This window comes from Parus major, chromosome 10, assembly GCF_001522545.3.
Source record: "Parus major isolate Abel chromosome 10, Parus_major1.1, whole genome shotgun sequence".
Taxonomy (NCBI): domain Eukaryota; kingdom Metazoa; phylum Chordata; class Aves; order Passeriformes; family Paridae; genus Parus; species Parus major.
In genome coordinates this window covers 18,650,847-18,658,020 of record NC_031779.1, presented here as the reverse complement: position 1 = coordinate 18,658,020, position 7,174 = coordinate 18,650,847, and the positions used below count along the sequence as shown (strand labels likewise).

Here is a 7,174-nt window from a genome sequence, read left to right as displayed (position 1 = left end):
GGCTGCTCGTTTTGTCACTGCAGGGGCCTAGGGACGTGTCCCCATGAGGGAGAGCAGCCCAGGGCCCCGCTCGGGGGCTGAGCGCACCGAGCCAAGGGATGGAAGAGCCTGCTGAGAAATGAACAGCAGCAAAACAGCGATGGCAGCACCTTCCAGGGCTGGGAGCTGCTGACCCCTGAGCTACAGCTGGGCCTGAGCTAATTCGAGAGAAAATAAACACTCCTGAAGTGCCACTTGCCTGGGCTTTGGATGAGATGAGCCCTAAGGTGCCTTCAATTCACACCATTCAGTGATTTCATAATTCTCTACAGCACCAGGGAGCTGGGAGTGATGCAGAGACATCAATATCTCCTTGTGTCCTTTCAGATCCACATTGTACATCCTTCCAGCTCCACTCTTCCTAGCACTGTGTCAGACAGAACAAATGGCCCCTCTGAAGGTGAATTTCACAGCCACGACAAGCTGCCCCTCAGAAGATGAATTTCACAGCTGCCCGAGCTGCCCTTCCCGGCTTGTTTGCTGTGAAAAAGCTGCACTGGATATGCCAGGTGTCCCCAGTGCCATATGCAATGCCAACAACATTCCCCTGCCTCCATGGAAAATACCTCTCTTGATGTGCCCTTGCTTTGTGTTTTCCCAGTCATGGGCAGGCTCAGAGCTGCCCTGGAGCTGGAGCATTCACGGATGGTCTTTCTGTCCCCCTCTTGCTCCCAGCAGAACCTTGCAGGAATTCATATCCACCCCTAAGTGCTGCATTCCCAGCACTATCAGCAGAAACAGATTATCCTGAGTTGGAAGAGACCCACAAGAATCATTGAGACAAACTCCTGGCTCTGCACAGAACACCCCCAAAATCCCACCACGTGCTTAATAATCCATTCCAGGCTTAATAATAATAATAGTTATTAATATTAATATTCACAACAGGACTGTGGACCCTACCAGAGAGCCCCAACCCTCCCTCCTGGCACCCTTGCAAGGGTTAACAGCAGAGCTGATGCCCAGGAAAGGTGGAAGGTGCCCGCAGCAAAACAAGTGATGTTCCAGGATAGTTTTGTCTGATCAATGCTATTAGACTGATAGATTGTTTGGGGAAGCTTTTTATCTCAGCCCTCACATCTGTTCTGCATTTGGAGGCAGCCTAAGAGGCTGGGGGTGCAGAGCAGGTGCTGCAAGTGTCTGGTGAACATTAGGGAATGTTCACTCAGAGGCTCCAGAGCTGCCAAAAAGTGCACTGATTGGACAGATGTTACTTCATTACTGTCAACTCGTCATCCTGGATGTTTTAAGGGAACAGTTGTTTGTTAAGGAAACACAGCTGTTACCAAGAAATTTGTTTTTCCTTTCCTTTCCTTGGCTGCAGGGCAGCGAAAAGCCCAAGGTACCTGGGCACCGGCAGAGCCCCTTTTTGGGCAGCTCCCTGTAGCCAAGGAAGAGGCAGAGGACTGGAAGGATCTTGCCTGGTCACCTGCCACCCCACTGCCCCGGGGCTGATCCTTGTTTAATCTCTCTTGGATGTGTTTTTCTTACCTGGTCTTCAGAATTCCCAGTGCTGGAAGTTGTCTGGCACTGGTGTTCCTGTTGTGGGGTCACTGCTGGAGCTTTGCAATGGAGGTGGCTTGGACCTTCCTCCCATCCAGCTTCAGGGCAGATCTTCCTGAAATTATCCCCAAAGTATGACTTGTTTCAAGGAACTGCATGGGAGGGGAATTGGAGCAGAGTTTGCCATAGAAAACGGGAATTCCCACCTGGAGGACACAAGCAGGAGGATTGGATCTGGTTTATCCAATTGCATACCTTCCAAAAAAAGGGTTCTGTAGGCTTTCCTCTGGTGTTCAAGCTCTGTTTCATCCAGAAATACTGGGAATGTCAAACCTGTGCCTTCCAGAGCAGCCTGGGGCAGGAGGATTCCTGCCTCATCCCACAGCAGTTGTGAACACTCTGCAGAAAATGGGAACAGCTTTGGTGCACAGCTGGTCTCCTGATCTCTGACCTCCTCTTGCAAGGTTCAGAAGCAACCAGCTCTTCTCCATCCTCTGGATGAGACTCGGGTACTTCACTGTGCCCGTGCCTCAGTCTCCTCTCTCCTTTGGACAGAGCCAATTCCAGCCCACAAAGGTGTCAGGAGGGAGAATTTTCTATCCTTGATGTCCTGTGGTGCTCTGGTGGGAGGCAGAGGTTGCTCTAAACCCTCAGTGGAGAAAGTGGGGGATACCTGGATACAGCAACAGCCCCAGGATCCAAGCCAGCATGGAGTGGGCAGTGGAAATCTGCTGGAATATGCGAGCACTGATTAGCAGAGTCCTCCTTTTTGAGGGATCTAACCCAGAACCAGGCTCATTTTACTTTACCCCTGCAGCTGAGCGGGTTGGGAACAGCTGATCTGAGCATCCCTCTGTGAGATCTCCAGAGCAGGATTCTGGAGCCACTGAGTTGTATCAGCTCAGGCAGCCCCTGATCAATTCTGAGTTATCATCCCGCCATCAATTAGCGCAATAACTGATTGCCCTGCCCCTGCCCAGCTCTATCCATACATCTTCCCACACACCCGCTCTCCCTTATCGATTTTTACCCTCCAGCTTTTCCGCTTTGATCGATTCCAAGAGGAACGTGCAAATGAGGAGTCAAACATCTTTATGACCTGAGAACTTATCAAAGGAATTCACTGCTCCTAATAACCCTCCTCCCGCTGCTGGGTAAGCATTTAACAGCCGATATGTGCTGGCAGGAGGAGCAGAGCTCTGTTCATCCAGAGGGATGGAATAGATCCTTCTTTTGCCTCATCCCACGGATGCAGGCCGGGAAAGAAGGTGGCTTTGTTTTACACCTCTTTTTGTTTTCCCCAGAGTCTCCAGATCAGGTGTTGCTGTGGGGGGGTTATGTGGTCATAAGTCCCAAAAAACAAAGTTTTATCACTGGGGTGTCCTGAAAAGCTCCCAGGAATGGGTGGGATCCTGCTGCTGCCTGGAAATAGCTCCCTGCTATCGGGAGAGGCTGGAAGATGATCCCAAATATCACCATTTGTGCTTCAAACACAGCAGGAATCAGCCTCTGGAAGGTGATGCTGAAAGAGGAGAGAAAACACCAGCAGAAGTGTCGTGCAGGCTTTGCTAATCATAGAAACAGAGTCATAAAATCACAAAATCACAGAATCACAAAATCACAGAACCATAAATCATAGAATCACAGGATGGTTTGGGTTGGAAGGGACCTTTCAAGGTCATCTGGTCCAACCTCCTGCCATGAACAGGAACAGCTTCCACCAGAGCATCTGCACGGATGAACCACTGAGTGCTTTGGTGGGACTGCAGCTATGCCAAACTTCTCCTTGCCAAGCAAATCATGGGTTTAAAGGTTGCTGAAACCAATGGTTTTATAGAGATACAGACATTTTGATGGAGGCAGAAAGCTGTTGATTAAATGAATTAATTAAATCTCCTCAAAACCAAGACACAAGCAGCCAAACCTGCCACGGGAGCAGCTCCTGTCCCAACACAAGTCACCTTTCAAATGTGAACCTCAGCCAGGTCACAGCCAGCAGAATCCCTCTCCTGGAGCAAGATCCAGGAAAAGAATCCCATCAGGCTTAGAATGAGAGGTCACAGCCCCCTCAAACTGCTCAAAATTTGCAAAACCACCAGGGATTGTTGATTTTTAGGAGTCCCCAGTGGTTCCCTATTGAAAATAAACAGGACACAACGAGCCAGTGTTCCCCTCCAATCCTAAAAACTGGGAATTACCAGCCTGATGTTGTCTCCTACCCATTTCCCTGGAATGACAGGCAAGGTGCTGCAGCACCTGAACACCAGGATTTCCTTGGGTTATTAATGTTAAATAAAAGTTGAAAGCTCTTTGCAGTTACAGCTGGAGCCAGAGACTTTGAGGAAGAATCTGCTGAAAATGAGTTTTATATACTGACTGGCTAAATGGATAATTAAACAAATAACAAAAGTGAAATGCAATTTTGTTCTACCTCCTGGGAACATTATTGTTAGTTCATTCTTTTTATCAAAAGACTTAAGGAAAAAAAAAACCCAACAAAACAACAATGCAATTGAACAATATTGCTTTTGTAAACAATTTGAAAATCCAATAACTGTAAAACTTATGACATGTTATTAAAATGTCTTATTTTTTTCCCCCTACAAGTGAGAAAGCAATTCCAATCTCAGATGTTATAATTTAATTATACACTTTCGGTTCTAAAGATACCATAATTCTTAGCACTGAATACATTCCATTTAATGTCCTTCTGGCATGTTTGAGAAGCTCAGGCATTGCTGAGCGTGTTGGTCCAGTTTCCCAAAATCTCTGCTCACTGGGTGCCTTGTTCTTCCCAGGGAGAGCAGGAGGCCACCACAGCTCCCCAGTGCTCCCCACACCTCGCTGGGGACACACACACACAGCCCTGGGTGGAGTGGGAGGAAGCTTTTGGGGTTTTTCCTAAAACATCCACCAGGTGAGGGTGGGAAGCGCCAGCAGAACAGCACTGCTGACTTCTGGTGCTGCCAATAAAAGATGGACATGGAAATGTTGGAGCAATTCCAGAGGAGGCCATGAGGTGGATCAGGGCACCTCCTTTTGGAGACAGCTGGGAGAGTTGGGGCTGCTCATCTGGAGAAGGGAAGGTTTTGTGGAGACCCCACAGCTCCTGCCAGGATCTACAGGGAAGCTGGAGAGGGACAATTCATTAGGGACTGGAGTGACAGGACAAGGGGCTGTGGGTTCAGATTGCCAGAGGGTAGGTTTTGATTAGATTTTGTGAAGAAATCCTTCCCTGTGAGGGTGGGGAGGCCCTGGCACAGGGTGCCCAGAGCAGCTGGGGCTGCCCCTGGATCCCTGGAATGTCCCAGGCCAGGTTGGATGGGGCTTGGAGCAGCCTGGGATAGTGGAAGGTGTCCTGCCCATGGCAGGGGGTGGAACAAGATGATTTTTAATGTCCTTTCCAACCCAAACCATTTCAGGATTCTGTGATTTGGGAAAGGGGAGTGGAGGTGGTGACGAGCCCTGGCTCAGGTGGCGATGGGGTGGGGAAATGGTGGCTGAGGGAAGCAGGACAGGAGAGCTCATCCAGGGCCACCCAAATTTCACAACGCCAGGTCCCTGTCAGTGCTGCCATGATCCTCCACCTGGCTGATCCCTGTCTGCCATCCCTTATCCCTCTCCCTTCCCACTCCCACAGACTTGAGCAAACACAGATTTGAGGGTCTTCAGCAGGACCCACCCCTGCAGCAAGAGAGTTCCCAACACAAGAACTAATTGGAACAAAATTTAAACGCTAACAAATAAATAAAGGCAAGCTACAGTGAACTAGTAATAAGATACCTTTGGATGTTCATTAGGCTGGATTTCCAGGCAGTTAAATAGTTTAATGCATTTCCCTTTGGCTTGCATATCAATCTCAGAGCCTGTCTGGAAGCTGTTTCCCATCCTCCCCAGTCCTACATTACTGGCAAATGCCTCGGTGGCACCAGCAGTGACTCCCACCAGGTAGGGGCTGTGATCCACTGACAGCAGCAGCGTGGGGATAATTGATGGCAAGTGATTGCCAGCATGTGATGATTATCTCGTCGGGTTGTCTGCAAAACAATTAATGGCAATGAAAAGAATTCCTTTAATTAATCATTTCCTGTAAATAAATGCATCAGAATAAAAGAAATCACCGAGCTGTTACTAAAAATGGGTTGCTGGCAAAGGCTGCCACATGTTAGTGACGGAGCTGATGGTGTGGAAGAGGCAGCAGAGAGGATGAAATGTACAGGGGTGTCAACTGTCCTCCCTCCAAGGTTTGGAAATGTGGGAATGGACTGTTATTGGGAATGGATTTGCTTTAGGGGCTCCAAAATGAGTGGGATGATGGCTGAGCCACGAAGGAAGAGCTTCTCTGCTTGGGTCTGAGCCCTCCCTGCCCGTCTCCTGCGGGAAGCAGGTTTAATGGGGAGCTGCAGGGATGTTCCTCACTGCTCTGGTTCGGTGGCAGCAGAGCCCATGGGAGTGGGATCACAGGCTGGTGTCGGCTGCTGCACCCCACAGGTTATTCCTGTCCTGACCACAGAACCCCTTTGGCATCTGCCCAAGCTCCAGGCTGCTCCCAGGACTCAGATTTCCACACTGTGCTGGTCTCAGCCCAGATCCTGCTGCAGCAGAGCCCCTGTAGCTGCTCTCTGTGCCCCTGAGGCTCAGCTTCACCCCCCTCAACGCTACCTTGTTCCCTCCCAGAGCCACAAACCTGCCACATTCCCTTGGAATGCTGCGTGTCCCTGCTGGTGCCACCTGGATGAGCCCCATCCTGAGGAGGCAGCACCACCCTGCATCCCCAGATGGCCTTTGGGGGTTTGAAATGCCAGAAATTCTCCTGCTTCCCCCCCAAAAAAAAAGCTGTGATAAAGCCTCTCCTAGGGATGAACCCACCTTGAGCTGCTGCCAGGTTATGGGGCGTAAATCAGGACAGAATTCAACCTTTGGAGAAAACAATGGGAAGAGAGAAAAAGAAAACAGGTAGGTATTAAAAAGAATCATAAATAATCCTGACCAGAAAACCACACAAAACGTGTCACAAACCAAGAGCGTTTTAAGAATGCTGAAAGTTTCTAAAATTAATTTTCTTCATTTTGCTTTATTAAAATTGCTTTCATTTATCTCCCGTGTTAAATATTTTATTTTTCCATATTAATGGCTGCAATTTCTACTGCAGCTTGTTTCTGTCATTAACACTGTACAAACTTAATATCATTAGTAGTTTTTTCCCTTAATTATGTGAGTGGAGAAGAAAAACATCAAAGTTTCCGTGAAATTGGAATAGTATATCTAAATTGCCTCATGTTTATTTTAACATTAACAGTAAATGAAGCTAATGGGCTTTTATATTATTAAAAGCAGCCATTTGTGTCCTGCCTGCTGTAATATATAGCAAAGCTTTAAAAGATGTTAAATAATTAGTTATTTAATAGGGATGCGCAAAATAGATCAAACAAAAGGCAAACTTCCTGGAAGCAGCAACTTCGGATGGAGCCGGGGCCCCTTTGTGATGCCTCAGAATTGTTTCCTGCACACGGCTCGTGTCCCACTGTTATTCTGATTGCTTCCATCTCCTGCAGGCCCAGAGGGACAGTGGAGCTGCGTGCCTGGAGGCGATGGAATGATGGCATCGATGGAATGATGGCATCCATGGGAA

At 48.5% G+C, this 7,174-nt stretch overlaps 1 long non-coding RNA gene across 1 annotated transcript; it reads right to left on the bottom strand.

The window, feature by feature from the left end:
- Positions 1-5,348: 5,348 nt before the first annotated feature.
- LOC107209454 lies at positions 5,349-6,459 on the bottom strand. The gene is made up of 2 exons (XR_004498990.1): positions 6,412-6,459; positions 5,349-5,579 (listed from the first exon to the last, which is right to left on the bottom strand). It is a non-coding gene; the product is annotated as an uncharacterized LOC107209454 (long non-coding RNA).
- Between the last annotated feature and the right edge of the window lie 715 nt (positions 6,460-7,174).